At 25.1% G+C, this 17,500-nt stretch overlaps 1 protein-coding gene and 1 long non-coding RNA gene across 2 annotated transcripts in view; one reads left to right on the forward strand and one right to left on the reverse strand.

Moving 5' to 3' along the window:
* LOC124431399 (prolactin-releasing peptide receptor-like) overlaps positions 1-3,673 on the forward strand; it is a 21,225-nt gene extending 17,552 nt beyond the window's left edge. Inside the window, exon 4 of the mRNA XM_046979274.1 lies at positions 3,438-3,673. The gene's annotated coding sequence lies outside the window, so the exon portion shown is untranslated. The remainder of the gene's footprint in view (positions 1-3,437) is intronic.
* LOC124431400 overlaps positions 530-17,500 on the reverse strand; it is a 72,473-nt gene continuing 55,502 nt past the window's right edge. Inside the window, exon 3 of the long non-coding RNA XR_006943986.1 lies at positions 530-676. This is a non-coding gene — a long non-coding RNA (uncharacterized LOC124431400). The remainder of the gene's footprint in view (positions 677-17,500) is intronic.

The raw sequence follows: 17,500 nt of genomic DNA on the forward strand, positions 1-17,500 counted from the left end.
TCATTATTGTCCTAATAAAGACGATACTAATATTTAAAGAGGTTAGAAATTTGTAAAAGATTTTCTACGATCTGTCTCATAATTCTTCTTTTAGTTTTCTTTTTATTTTTATTTTTCTCTTCGCTTTTTTTTTTCTTTTTTTTTTTTTTTTTTAGATGAACGTAACAAATTAGAAATGCGATTCATTCAATTTATACGTATTACGTTATAATTAGAAAACTTTGAGTCGCCATTTTGATGGATATTGTCACGTGACGATTTTAAATTCAATTAATATTATAATTTGACGTTAATGTCTGCAATTATAAATTTTATATATATATATATATATATATATATATAAATTTATTATATAATTATATATATATATAAATTACTATATATATATACATATATATATGTATATATGGGTGTAGGTATGATAGATGATAATAATAAGATATTGAAAATAAATTGGACAACTGGAAGCAAGTGCATCCATTGCATAATAAATAAAAACTTTGACAATTTTGGAGCGAAATGGAAATTTTGTTGAAGAAAAGATTTCGTAAAAGATATTTATACTAACTCATTTCGCACTATCCTCATCCTTATATCTTCGTTTATCATCTTCCTTGATTCCAATCGTCTCGATAGTAACTCTTCCTTATCGTTCAATTGATTTGTCTTCATCTACCTGGAAATGATATCAACTTCTTTTATTCCCCTTATTCTTCCTCCTTTTTTTTGATTTTTTATTATTATTTTTCTCTTTTTTTTTTTTTTCTTTTTATATAATAAAAACGAAACATTCCTGTATATAGGAGTAAATATGTATAGGCAATATATATATATATATATATATATATATATATATATATATAAATAATTATGATTTGTTATTTATAAGAGTATTATAGTACTAAATAAAAACTACATTATACAGGGTGGGCCAATAATTTTGATCATCTTGAACATCTTCGTTATTTTTTTCTTTTTTTAAATAAAAATCAATCTCAATCTGGTTTTTCTTTTTGATTCTTTTTTATTTTTTATTTATTTATATTATTACTTCCTAAGAATTTGTTTAGAATAAATTGTTTATTACAAATTGTTAAGTAATTATTAACAATTTCGTGCAAAAATAATAAAAGTTTTGCCTTGCATAAAAATCCGTGAGATTTTTAATTTCAATGATATTTTCATATTACAAATGTAAGACGTGGCTATTAATGTTTTTATTTCTTCGATAAAAAAAAAAAAAAAAAAAAAAAAAAAAGAATTGTTTATTATTTATTTATTAATTTATATAATTTTATAAATTTATTCGCGATTATCCAATTAGTTTTCTCTTTTTCACGATAAAACAACGTGAATATACTTCGTAAGAATTTGTTTATTAGAAATTGTTTATAACAAATTGTTAATTAATTATTAACAATACGATGGAAAAACAAAAAAAAAGAAAAAAGAAGTAGAAAGAATTGTGCCCTTTTATAATGGTGTTTTTATCAAATCTATAAAACTTTTAATTCCGATGGTATTCTTATATAAATGGAAATTATTTACGCTGATTGATCTATATAATATCATTCAATTAACACAATAACACACTGACCTATATAAATTCCAAGAATATACTGGTACCCAGCTGTTCGAGATACTATTACTATACTATTACTACGAACAGCTGTGTCACACGAATTATGAATGAAAATTATTCGAAAATTGATTTATTCCGAACGAAAAGTCGTAGATAGATGAAACAATCATCATTTTCAAGTACAATTTATTCTTCATTTATTTATTTAAACATTGCAATAATATTGTTACAATAATAATCGATATTTTTAATAACGTCGAATAGAATTTTGTTTTTTTTTTCATATCTTTTTTTATTTATTTTTATTTTTATTTTTATTTTGTATTTTTTTTTTTTCTATACTTTCTCTTTTTCTTTTCGAGAAATGACATGAATTGCACATGAAAAAGTTCTGATTTTTGATTATAATCGTTTTATCATATTTCATTTATATTTGTAATCAGAAATGGAAAATCGTATAAACGCAAATCGAAAAGACTTTTTCTTATGATAATTTATTTACCATTAAGATTTTTTTAGATTTCAATTACACTTGATACACTTTAATCGCATCATTTTACCATGAATTTTTTTTAGCATTGAATAAAATAATCTTCGAAATTAATAACTTTTGTACGACGATATGTTTTTTTCTTTTTTTTGTTCTTTTCCTTTTTCATTTTTTTTTTTTTTATTTTTTTTTTTTTAAGAGAGAACGTTAAAAATTTCTCCATACAGAAAGAACAGAGACATTCAAAACAGATAATTTTAATTTTTTTTCCCACCCTGTACGTATATAATTGCAATAATAAATTTCACATTATATAATCATCATTTTTTCAGATTAGAAAACAAAAAAAATTCACTTACACGCAAATAGAGAGAAAAAGAGAGAGAGAGAGAGAGAGAGAGAGAGAGAGAGAGAGGGAGAGAGGGAGAGAGGAGTGGGGGGTGAGGAATAAAAGAAACGTATAAAAAATAAAATACATATAATATCATACATATGTAAGAAAGAAAAATATAATAAAATACATATGTAAGAAAGATGGAGATTGAATTGATTCCTTTTTATTTATGTATATATGTATATACACATATATATATATATATATATATATATATATATGTACATATGTATGTAAATATTTTCTTTCAATTTGACAAAACGCGACAAAGACGTTTTACACGTCGAATGAAAAAAGGCATGACGATAAAAAAAAGGAAAAAAAGGAAAGAACAAGAGAAACGAATCACTGATGGAGTTGAATGACGGTGGGAGGAGAATGGGGGAAGGCGATAGTGTAGGTGTTGTGATGGATATTATGATGAGGATTGTGATTGGGGCTGACGGGATGAGGGCATGTTCAACAGAATTTTGGAATATGCGAAATGAGATTCCACGAGAGATCTTGTGAAAGTTTTGGAACGAAATAAAAAATTGAAAATGGAAGTAAACGAAAAAAGATATGAGAAAGATATATATATATATATATATATATATATATATATATATTTTAATTGTGTGAGATATTGCTTGTAATATAAAGAAAAAAAGAGCCTATATATGTGTACATATTCATACATACATATATATATGTGTGTATAATTTAATTTAAATTTATACATATAAACACATTTAAATAAAAATAAAAAAAAAACAGAATTATAACAGACATAACATTTTTTTCATTTATGTCATTTTTTTCATATATATAATCATTTGCATTTTTATATATATATATATATATATTTATATATAAATATATGTATAAATATTTATATATATATATATATATGTAAATGTTTATATAATGAAATTATTTCACTGTAGATCTTAATCTACATGACAGCGAACGTAATAAAACGTATATTGTAGAAACAACAATGGCCACAACAATAGCCACAACAATGATACCATCAATGGAAAACAAGAGGCGATCGATTCCTCGAAGCTTTACAACGAATCATGTTTAAAGGAGAACAATGACGTGAACAGATGCTGCCATTAGATCTCGAATTAACGCGAATTTCATGGATATGTTCGTTAAGTTTATAGCGCATGACATTACGCATTTCAAATTGCCGAATAAATTTCTGAATTATAAATTTATATTTTGGCATTTATCGTAATTTAATAATTCGTACGTTCATTCACGTTTATTTATTTTTCTTTTTTTTTCTTTCTTTCTTTCTTTCTCCTTCTCTCTCTCTCTCTCTCTCTCTCTCTCTTTTTTTTTCACGACCATCCTAATCCTTATCTCGATCATCATCGTGAATTTTTTGCAAAATTACGTTCGTTGTTTATGTCGCATTTTACGTCATCGCCTTTCAAAATGGCGAACAATTGTTCTGAATTATAAATATTCCGACGTACGTATACAGTCGATCGTTTCGATTAATTGCTAATTTGATTCGTTTATTTTCATTATTTCTTTTTTCTTTTTTTTTTTTCTTTTTTCTTCATAATGATCCAATTTCCATCTCATATTATTATGAATTTAATTTATCCCATTGATAACGCGCTTTACAAAGATGGCGACCGCGTGTCTCGTTGTCGTCAGATAACATTTTATTTCTTAACAATTTTAGACATTACTATTGTCTAATTAGACGACGGAGCGTATATTGGAAGAGAGAAAAAAAAATAAAAAGAAATAGAAGAAATTTATTGTTATGAAGAAAAAGAAAAAAAAAAAAAAGAAGGAAAAGATTTTCTTAATTAAATAATAATTTTGAAGAATAATTATTTTATTTCATACGAATCTCTGTATATTTTGACGAAGTAACGCTCATTATTACGATATTTCATGATATAGAAATGATTGACTCGACGACTTTTGATCTAATCCATTGGATAAAGAAAAAGGGAATAGGAAAAGAGATGAAAAAAAAGGAAAGGAAAGGAAAGGAAAGGAAAAGAAAAAGTAAAACGTGGCCGAGTTTGTCCGAGTTATTAAAATCTAATTTGTACGAAGTCAAGCGTAAACTGGAGGAGTTTTCGCAATTGATATTCAATTTTTCGTTCGATCAAGCGTAAGTTATGCGTTTACGGTGATTTTCAATAATATCAGTAAACTGATTTTTCATTAAAGAGACACTTCCTATACGATGCATTAAAGAATAATTTTAACGATAATATATCCCTTGATTATAATTTTAAAAAGAAATAGAATAAAATAAGTGAAATTTGAAGGAAAACAAAAAAATTATTATCATAAAAATGATAATAAAAAGAATAGCAATAATAATAATAATAATAATAATAATAATAATAATAATAATAATAATAATAATAATGATTAAAAAATAACAACAACAGCAGGAATCAATTTTGAGAATAAAAAAGGAAAACAAAAAAAGAAAAGGAAAAATCATCGAGATAACATAAAATATTATTTCCAATTACATTTCCTTATCATTTATTTGTCGATTTGATCGATAGAGGAAAACGTTGATGAAATCCTATACATATCAATAATCATTTACCTTAAAAATATAAAATTATTATAATATATTAATCAAGATAATGATTAGTGAGAATTTTACGAGAATTTTTCATTTACGAATAATTGTTCATTTCAGAAATTCAATGTCCCACATCAATTCAGTGATTACGTACTAACATGTGCCTATATATATAAATATATAAATATATATATATATATATATATATATATATATATATATATATATAGATTTGAGTATATAAAATAAGGAGACATTTAAATGGAAGCTCACGAATGTATTCGTTATTTATGAGCAAGGAAATGCCTTAGGGAGAAGAGACAACAACGTTCTCTTCAAGAAGAACATTGAAGGGCTGACGTAGAAGATAGGTGAAGGGGGAATGGAGGAGGAGATAAGAGCGAGAAAAAGAAAGAGAAGAAACAGAAACAGAGAGAGAGAGGGAGAGAGAAATAAGGATTTTCTATATGAGTTTTTTTTTTCTTCGTCTTCTTATTGTTCCTTTTTTATTTATTTTTTTTTTCAACGTCATCCTCATCTCTCTATTCTCATTCTTTCTCTTTCTCTCTCTCTCTCTCTCTCTCTCTCTCTCTATATATATATATATATATATATATATATATATATATATCTTTCTCTTTTTTTATCTCTGTCTTTATCTCTATCCCTATCTCTATCTCTCTTTTTATTAAGGGGTTGCATCTGGCAGTTTCTTACTTTTTTTTTTAGTTTTATTTCAAGGCCATACGTTCTCCCCCCCCTCTCTCTTTTTTTTGTTATCTCGTTCTCTCTGTCTGTTTCTCTTTCTATCCTACTCTGATTATTTATTTTATACGTAATTAAACATTCTATTTTACATTTAAAGATTGGATAATTAAACGAGAAATTTGCATTTCTTTTATCCCATGAACACCTCTTCCTTTTCTCTCTTTCTCTTTCTCTTTCTTTTTCCCTTTTATTCTTTCTATTCTTTTTTCCTTTTTTTCTTCCTATTTCTTCTGGTACAAGTTAAATGTTTTGTTAATTGGCTCGTTAATTAGAAAAATTTATTCCACTCGAAGTCATATATGAAAATCTCAATTATACGGTAATAATATAATGAATAAAAATAATGTGTAAATGTCGTAAATAAAAGTTAAGATTTTTCCTAATGTTACGATTTAAATGGATCACCCTGTATATATATATGTATATAGGTATGAATACGAAACTTAGGAGTTCATGATATTCACGTCCCGCATAAATGTAAACATCCGAAGTCTCTAAACTTTCTTGACGTTGCACACGCTTCTTATTTTTTTGGAATATATATATATATATATATATATATATATATATGTGTGTGTGTGTGTGTGTGTGTGTGTGTGTGTGTGTGTGTGTATGCGTGTACACGTACGTATGTATTTATATAGATACGTATCTAAAAATCGCACAGGAAATGTGCCATCGATTCGTTATTTCACATCACTGAAGGAAAATGAAAAACGTTAGAATCGTTAAAAAAGATTGGACATCTTTTTCAAATTGGATAATTTTATTCAATTAATAGGTAAAAGTTTGAAAAGTAAATTATTATTCTCCCTTTAGTTTTCTCTTCTTTCTTTTTTTCTTTTTTCTTTTTTCTTTTTTCTTTTTACATAGTTCACAATTAATGGAAATATTCTATTCGTATTAATAAAATCTGTTTTATACTTTTTTTTTTTATAAGCGTAGTGAATTTTTATTTTAATGATATAGCATTAATTCAATATAAATAAATTGTTATATTAATATGGTGAAGTATTTATTAATAATGTTATAATGATATTTATAAAAATATAAAATATTATATACATATATATATACATATATATATATATATATATATATATATATATATGTATATATTAATAATAAAAAATATTAAAATAATAATTCATAAGTGAAGTATATTTATTAATGGATAAATACTTGTTACTTATAAAAATAATTTATAAATAAAATATTTCTACCAATAGTAAAATATTTCTCAGATTACTAATTACTGATAAAGTATATATTAATATATATATATATATATAATAACAATTGCTAATATTTACATACATATATATATATACGTATACATGTATAAAGTATTTATTAATGGTAAGATAGCTATTACCATTATTAATAATTTGAAAAGATGATTAGCGTAATTAATTAAAACACAGCATGTAAAATCTCCAGAATACATCTTCAAGTTCTTTGAGTTCGAATACCAGATTTCTCTTTCTCCCTTTCTCTCTCTCTCTCTCTCTCTTTTCATTTGTAACAACGCCCTTTGCTATCCTTTATCATTGAAAGTTAACTCTCTATGCATTTTCCTACTATTCAGCAAAGTACTCCCTAGCGAAAAAAAAAACAAGTGCTTCACTTATACTGGACATATCTCAAGAAAATTTATTAGGGAGAAAGATAAACAGAGAGAGAGAGAGAGAAAGAGAGAGAGAGAGAGAGAGAGAGAGAGAGAGAGAGAGAGAGAGAGAGAGAGAGAGAGAAAGAGATATGGGGGAGAGAGAGAGAGAGATAGAAATAGATGAAGAAATAGAAATGTTTTTTTATTATTATTATCAATATATATATATATATATATATTATTATTATTAATATACATATTATATTATAATAATAATATTATATAATAATAATAAAAGTAATAATAATAATAATAATAATAATAAATAAAAATTATTATTGTTATTATTATTCTGTAATATTTCTAAAATATTCGAGAATGTTATTGAAAGTTTCGATATTATCTCTACGATCTACATAATTGATCTAGCAACTGTGACACAATTAATTTCAGATTATTTTGTGGTATCTTCAAAGGTTGAACATTAGACAGAATGGGAAATCTCTTTATAAACTTCATCCTGGTAGACAAGAGAGAATAGAGAGAACATTATATATATTTATATATATATATATATTTCTATCTCTCTCTCTCTCTCTACTATATATATATATATATATATATATATATATATATATATAAAGAGAGAGAAAGATAGGGAGAGAGAGGAAAACGATTCTCTTCTGAAGTTTGTACTCGGAAATGGTTCCTTTACGAGGCATTTGTGTAACATTCACAAGGACCTTTCGAGATACGATCTGTTCATGTTGGTAAAATTAAAGGACTCTTCCGGATAAAATCATACGTTATATTATATTTGGATTTCATAAGAATAGGAACGCGCATAAAGCCAGTTATATATAACAGTAATGTAGGTATGTGTGTATATCTATAAATATATATATATATATATATATATATATAGTTGGTACATTAGCCAGAATGATCTATATTAAAGTATATAGGAATTATTTTTATCGAAACGTTGCTTATACGTTGTAACCATTTCATATGTCAGAGTTTAATGTTAATTTTACTTTTTTTCTATTTATTTTTTCCATTTCTTTCTTTTTTTTTTTTTTTTTTTTTTTTTTTTTTTTTTTTTTTTTTTTTATCGAACATCAACGACGAATGACACAAGACAAGGGATAATCTTTTTCTTCTTTTTCCTTTTTCCTCTTTTTTTTTCCTTCTCTTTTTTTTCTTTTCTCTTTTCTTTCCTTCTTTTAAGAATATAAAAGAAAATTGAAATTTGATTTAAGTCGACATATTTGTAATGATATCGTTGAAATGTGTAATGTAATACCTCTTTTAAAATGCCAACATTTGGAACACTTTATATGGACCCTCGTAAATATATACATATATACATATATACATATATACATATATATATATATTATGTCGTAAGTAGTGAAATTATTTTGTTGCGTGTAAAAAGTATATAAAATTGAAATAAATCTATGCCGACGTTTATAATAATTTCATTGAAATTATTATGTCTTTTAAATGTTTCGTTTGTAACACTTTATACGTATCATCGCATAAATATATTTATGCATACATAAATACATACATAATATATATATATATATATATATATATATATATATATTTTTTTTTTTTCCTGTTTTATCTTTTTATTTTTCTTTTTACTTTTTTTTTTTTATCCTTAATGTTTCATTTTATCTAGCTCATATTATTAATGAGAAATTAATTTTTCTCATTTGAAATTAATGCACGTAAAAAGAAAAAAAAAAAGAAAAACTCAAATTGAAATAAATTATGATTCAACATTTATTCCTACAATAATTACGTCAAAAATACTTGTCATTTTTAAATCCTTCATTTGTAATACATTTATAACGACCAATCTCATAAATACATACATACATACATATATACATACATACAATATGATGTCATAACTCAAAAGGGATTTTAATTTTTGCAAATAAATGAACATTAAAATTGTTGTGAATTGTTAAGTTAACATTTGTAATAAATTTCGTTGATTCTACAAAAACTTATAACATTTCTTCTCCTTTTAATATTACATTTGTAATACTTTATATGGATAATCATCATAACATATAATATACACGTGCTTGTAAATAATATGACTATTTTTTACGTTAGGTTTATCATTCGAAATATCACAGAAGAATTCAACTTACCCTCGATTTTTTTATTCTTCCTCATTTCTTTTTTCTTTTTCTTTTTTTTTTTTGTTTGCTCTTTCCTTTTTTTCTTTTTTTTCTCCCTCCTACTCCCCGCTCCCTCGCCTTCTCCCACCCTTCCTTCTCTTCCCTCCCTTCCTTCTCTTCCCTCCCTTCCTTCTCTTCCCTCCCTTCCTTTCTTCCTTCTCTCCCTTCCTTTCTTCCTTCTCTCCCCTCCACTTCTTCCTATTTTTTCTCTCTTTCTTTTTACCTCTCATAAGAGAGGTTAATGGTTAAACATTTTTCATTGTCAATGAGAATGGCCTACAATAGATATTATTTTTATTAATGCTTATGTGTCGCATTAGAACCTGTGAAAAATACCTCAAAGGCTCAACTCTGAGAATGAGATATCTTTAGTCACGCGAATATTATTCTTTTTATGCGTTTACATATTACACACATATACACACATATACAAATATATATGTATGTATGTATGTATGTATGTATGTATGTATGTATGTATGTACACGTACGACAACGACGAGGACAACGATGACGACGATGATGGGGATTTTATGATTACATATAATCGTTTTAAAAATGTTCCAAGTTCAACGATTAATACGACTCGAAAAGTATAGGATTATATTCGTAAGGGTAATGTATAACCTTCGGGATGTACCCCTTTAGGGATAATTAATTTTAAGATTAAATTTAATCATAATTCATCGACGTAAAAGAAAAAATATATTTTATAAATAAAAATGTAATTAGTGAATGAAGGATTAATGTTTTATTAGAGAAACAATTATTTATCCTTGTCTTGTACGTTTAGGTGAATGAGGTGACTGTATTACGTTCGATTTTTCTTCTTTTCATTCTGTTTTTGTTTTTTTTTTTGTTTCTTTTTTCTTTTTTCTTTTTTTTTTTTTTTTTTTTTTTGTAAGAAGAGAAGAAAGACAGGGTGGTAATATGGGGGTGTTGGGGTAACGACGTAGAGAAGAAAGAGGGGTTTAAAAATAAATATCGTGTCGTATTTCTCTTTTCTTTTTCTCGCAATTTTTCCTTTTTTTATTTTTTTTCCGTTCTTTTTAAATCTCTTTCTTCCTCCCCTTCCCTCGCCTCCCCTACCCCCTTCCGCCTCTCCCCTCCTCGCCCGTCCCACTTCTTTTTCTTCAATTACGTTATTCTCACGTCGCTCGGATCTCTCCTTTATTTTTTATTTTTATTTTTTTTATTTTCATTTTTTTTTTTTTTTTTTTTTTTTTGTAAAAAAAAGGATGTTGAAAAGAAAAAAAGTAAGCTCAATATTCGAGTTATGATAAGGACGGAAAGGGGGGAGGGGGTAGGGAAAGAAATATTATTGCGATTTTAATTAGCGATTATAACTCGATGAAAATTTAACAAACACACACACACACACACACACACACAAATCAGCACACATGAATAGAAATACATACATACGTGCGAATCTTATGTATGAATTAATTAATTTCTAACTAATCTCTCTCTCTCTCTCTCTCTCTCTCTCTCTCTCTCTCTCTCTCTCTCTCTCTCTCTCTCTCTCTCTCTCTCTCTCTCTCTCTCTAATACAGCAAAAGTTATAATATGTTGATCTTCGTTGTAACTTCGTTTTCACATAAAGTTTCTAATCCTTTAATTAATATGTATGCGTATACATGTCCACACGTACATATATATATATATATATATATATATATATATATATATATACATATAGATATATATGTGTATAAATATATATGAAGGTATGTACAAATAGGTACGACTTTTCTTTTTTTTTTTAAACAATAAATTTTTTCATTCGATTCGATAGACATTATCTATCTAGAATTATCTATAATGATTTATCTTAGATGGACGATTTTGATTTCTGTCAACGGAATTGAAAAAACAACGTTTATTTTTACTAATCTCTCGCTTTCATTCTCTCTCTCTCTCTCTCTCTCTCTTCTACTCTCCCCTCCTCTTCCCGACCCTTCCTCCCGCCCTACCGACCTTCCTTCTCCGCCATTTGAGAAAAAGATTTGTTCGATTAGATGAAAGAAATAATAAATTAGATAAAAGCAATAGAAGAATCAACATTATTTTCGTACGCAACGATAAGCAATAATTTAGGTTGTTTAATATGTGATAATAAGATATATATATCGATTATATGAGATTTGAACTTTCGATAAAGGATTTGCCAAGAGGTTATCCATTTCTCTCTCTCTCTCTCTCTCTCTCTCTATCTATCTATCTATCTTTCTATCTTTCTATCTATTTATCTATTCATCTATTTATACATTAATACACAATTAACTATTTATACATTATATTTATATTATTATTAAATTCTTATCTTTAAATATTATTCTTCTTTTTAAAAAATTTAAAAAATATGTTCTATTTAAATAATTTCTCTTACTTTAAAATTATTCTTAATATTAATTAAATAATATTATAAAATAATTAAATATTTTAATATTCTTAATTTTTAAATAAATATTAATTATTTATCAGTTATAATTTATAAAGTAACTACCCAATCAAATTCTTAGTTATAATAAGAATAATTATAAAAATTTATTTATATATATTATAATATATGACATATCTTAAATTATTTATTTATTATGATAATAATTATCTCTACTTTATTTAAATTTTTAAATAATATTCGACTATGTAATATAATATGTGACATATTTTAAATTATTTATTTATTAGGAGAATAATTACTTTGTTTAAATATTTATATTTTATTATATTATTATATTTAATTTAAATATTTATATATATATATATATATTATATTATATATATTATAAATTTCATAAAATATCAAAAAATCAATAAATTTTTCATTTTAGAAATTTTTTTATTAAAAATAAGATAAAAACATATATTTTTTTTTAATCAAGAATTTATAAATTTTTCTTTCCATTTATCATTATAGGAAAACTAATAATTTCCTTTTAATATGTATTATACGGATGTGTAAATACAAGAAGTATAAATATATGAATGTGTCTATTTACAAGTTGTATATATGTAAGTACATATGGAGCATAATCTAGAACCCTCATGGATTAGTTCGACGTCAGAGAAATTATTATTATTATCAGTGGTCCCTTGTCTCGGGTAATCATCGTTTATTGAATGATATACATATAGACAGGAGAAAAAGAGAAAGAGAGAGAGAAAGGGAGAGAGAGAGAGAGAGAGAGAGAAAGCGTGCGTATGTACGTGTTTATATAAAAGAGGGAGAAAGAGAGAGAGAGAGAGAGAGAAAGTATGTATGAGCATGTGTGCATTAAAAGAGAGAAAGAGAGAGAGGGAGAGAACGTATGTGCACATTGTGTAAAAGAGATAGAAAAAGAGACAGAGAGAGAGAGAAAGAGAGAGAGAGAGAGAGAGAGAGAGAGAGAGAGGGTGAGAGAGAAAAAGAAAGGGAGGATGGCAGGAGAGAAAGGAATTTAAATGAAAGTGCAATCGAGCAAGATAATAATTAGCATAATTCATTGATTATAATAGAATTATATTCAATTTCCAAATCGTCCAAATTTTAAATGACCAAATTAATATTTTTTAGATCAAAATTTTTCACATCGTCACATTAATAATTCTCGCACATTATTTTTATTTGTTTTAATTATTTTTCTTTCTTTCTTTCCTTTTTTTTCTCGTTTCATTCTTTTCTTCATTTATTTATTTATTTATTTTTTCTCCCACCCTCCCTTCCTCCCTCCCTCCCTCCAGTATATCCTACTTCTCATTACGTGTTATCATCCTCGTTACACGTTCATCATTGTTTCGTTTCGTTTGATCTTTTTTTTATTTTGTTTTCTATTTTTTTTTTTTATTTTTTCTTCTTTTCTTTTTTATTCTTCCATGTCGTCGCTTTCGTTTTAAATTTCGATGGATACATAATTCTAATGATGGACTTTTATTTTTCTTGTTCTTGTTCTTTTCTATTCTTTTCTTTTTCCTCTCTTTTTTTCTCTCTCCTCCTTATTCGTTCACGCGTTCGTTATCAACGCGTCGTTATCATATCGTGTGATCCGTTTTCTATAGAACACCTGCAGTTACAACGATGTTTATAGATAAATAATATTCTTGTGAAAATTTATTATTGCAATTTTCTCTATCTCTCCTTCTCTCTCTCTCTCTCTCTCTCTCACTCTCTATCACTCTCTCTCGTTCTCTCTTTATTTATTTTTCATTTTTTCTACAGTTATAATAATCGATCACTATCGTCACATTGTACGACCGTATTCTTTGTCTTATTACAAAACTTATCTTCTAAAAAATTTTAATGATTTAAATATTTTTATTATCTTCTATAAAACAAAAAATAAAAAAGTTAGTGTGGATTTTATATAAATACAAATATTTTTTACCCTCCTTTTATTACACATCTATATATATATATATATATATACAGATCCACACGTGCTTAGAAACGTTTAAATATATTAAAAAAAATGTACATAAATATATAGAGAAACGTTTATATATACGTACGTATATAAATATATACATATATAAATGTACTTTTATATATTTATATACACAAACGTTTACACGTATTAAAGAAATATATATATATATATTATATGTACATATGTATTGTACATATATTTATTGATATACCATTAACATAATTCTTTTAATTTCTAATAGAAATGACATAATTAAGACATAATTCTTTCAGTTTCTAATAAAAATCATTTTATATTATACATACATACATACATACATACATACATACATACATATATATATATATATATACATATATATTATGGTAATAGAACATAAAAGCAGTTAAAACGATGGAGAGTAATAAATTTAAGTTCTGAAACGAACCGGACCGTTCCTATTGCCTCGAACTTGTCCATTTAATAGTTATCTGATATCGACCGACCATAAAAGGTATACTGTGCAAGGTATTAAAACGTAATCGATACGTATGTCGAGGGTGCTCTTTATGCTTCCATGAAACTGGTCACCTCAAGCACTTCCTTACCTTTCGTCCCACCCACCACACCTTCCAACCTTCATATACTAAATTATATCTTAAATAATGACATCGAATGAAAATATTAATAAAGTAATCAATAATCAAGGAATTTAGTCTATTCGTGTATATATTGACTTAATTTTGATTAAAATTGATTTTATTTTAATTAGTTGTTCATTATTAAATTATATTAAGAATTTATATTCTTATATTCTCTCTCTCTCTCTCTCTCTTTCTCTCTCTCTCTCTCTATCTCTCAATACATATAAATTGATTATGGGTATAAATTAAATATATTAATTACAAATTAATTGTATTAAGTATGAATTAATATTTTTAATATTTATAAATTTATAATATATAAATTAAAAGAATATATATATATATATATATATATATATATATTGTTTATATATTTATATTATTTTTATTTATATTATTTATAGATAACATTTATTATATACATGAAATTATTTCAATTTGATACACCTTTAAAATTTATTTCCTTATTAAATAATATTCCAAATGATTAGAAATAAAGGGAAGGAAGAAAAAAGAGGAAAAGAAAGAGAGAAAGAAAGAAAGAAAAAAAGAAAAAAGAAAAAGGAAAAACGCAAAACAAAGATAACATCGTAGAAATAAACAAGCGTCGTAACTTAGTGAATTAGAATCTAGAAACTATAAATTAGAACGTAGAAAAACACTGTTGTGGACTTGGGGAAGTTGGGACGATGAAACGTAGAAGAAGTATATTAAGCAATTCCGGTCGTTTGATAATAATAAGAAAAAATATAACGGACGAATAGACGAAAACAAATAAACAAGTAAATAAGCAAAAAAGTAAAAAAGAAGTAAGAGGAAAGGAAAACAAAAAACAAAATGTAAGAAGAAGAAGAAGAAGAAGACGAAGAAGAAGGAAAAAAAAAAATAAACGAGTCGTTCATTCTTTCACGTCGCCGCCTCTTCACCTTGAAGAATAAACTCGAAGAAAGTGGGCGGTGGTGGGAGTGGGAGGGGGAGGAAAAAGAGAAAGAAAATGTTTGCTCCCTCATTAACGTGAAAAAGAAAACTATTTTTTACATACACACACACGCACATATACACGCATGTAACCAATCGAATACATAAATTTACATACACATGGTATCAATTTAAAATTATCTGTATATAAAATTTTGTTTCGTTTAATGAACTTACACAGGATGGCATATATATATATATATATATATATATATATATATATATATATATATAAAAATCGATAGGTGTCAGAAGATATTTGTTTGTATCATTCGAAAGGAGACAAACCCTAATGGTGAGAAAAAAGATAATAAATAAATTGTTTCTCTTTTTTAAAATAATAAACAAGATGGAAATATACACATAAATACATACGTAACATGTAGCTATCTCTTTGTCTCTCTCGCACACACACACACACACACACACACATACATACACATGCACAAAGATACATGTACACACAATGAATGCATAGTATTATAAATTCTGCCTAAGTTTTAACAAAGGATGAATAAAAATCAACAACGTATTTATGTCCGTATTACGATCGTTGATTTTAACGTCACGAAAGAGAAGAATTATATCTCTTTTGTAGGATGGAATGAGTGAGAGTGAAAGAGAAGGAGGGATGAGTTGTATAGAGGGTGGGGAATGATAGGGATGAAGATAGGGCTGAGGGGAGGCACGATTGGAGTGTTACATGCAAATGGGCGATAATGTTAACGAGGCCATAAGAGGTAACATAACGCGATCTTGGTCCATCTTGATGGAAGAGTACTAAAGGTGAAATCTACGATGAAAAGGAAACACGAATCATATAATGCATTTTATATATAAGATATATATATATATATATATATATATATATATACATATATATGTATGTATTATAAATATATACTATTACAAGAGAATTTTTTATTGAACGTATTCTTTATGTACAAGTGTATGAAAAAAAAATAAAAAAGAAAAAAAAAATAATAAAAAGAAAAAAAGGAAAACGAAAAAAAACATAAGACAGAATGAAAGCAGAGAAAGATAAACATAAATATATAATATACGCTATATGAATTTTTCAATGTACATACATAGTTTATTTACAATAAATGTAAATATAAAAATAGGTATAAATATAAATATAAATGTGAAAAATATGAATGTAGAGAAAGTATATATATATATATATATATATATATATATATATATATATATATATATATATATATATATATATATATATAAATTATCAATTTTTTTCCATTATTTATTTTTAGATACATAATACAAATCTTATAAAATGTTTTTCATTTATTTTATATAACCATATAATATAACCATTTGATTTTTATTACTACTATCATTATTATTATTATTATTATTATTATTATTATTATTATTATTATTATTATTATTATTATTATTATTATTATTATTATTTATAATTCTTAATAATTAATATAATAAATTTAATAGATATTAAAATACATTAGTTTAATATATATATATATATATATATATATATATATATATATATATATATATATGAGATATGATATATGCATGATATATTATATTCAAATAGTATACATTTTTGCCATTGATATTATTGTTATTATTATATTAATAATAATATTAATAATTATATACACAATTATGTATACAATCATATATATATATATATATATATATATAAACTACATATATAATAATATAATATAGTATATAGATATATAAATATTACATAAATATTACATATAAATCTATATCTACAATATAATATATATGAATATATTATGTATAATATATACTAGGTGGACCGGAAAGTAATGTCGTTTCTGCGCATGTCGATATTTGATTGTGATTAAAAATAAAAACTT

Source organism: Vespa crabro, chromosome 21 (assembly GCF_910589235.1).
Source record: "Vespa crabro chromosome 21, iyVesCrab1.2, whole genome shotgun sequence".
NCBI lineage: Eukaryota > Metazoa > Arthropoda > Insecta > Hymenoptera > Vespidae > Vespa > Vespa crabro.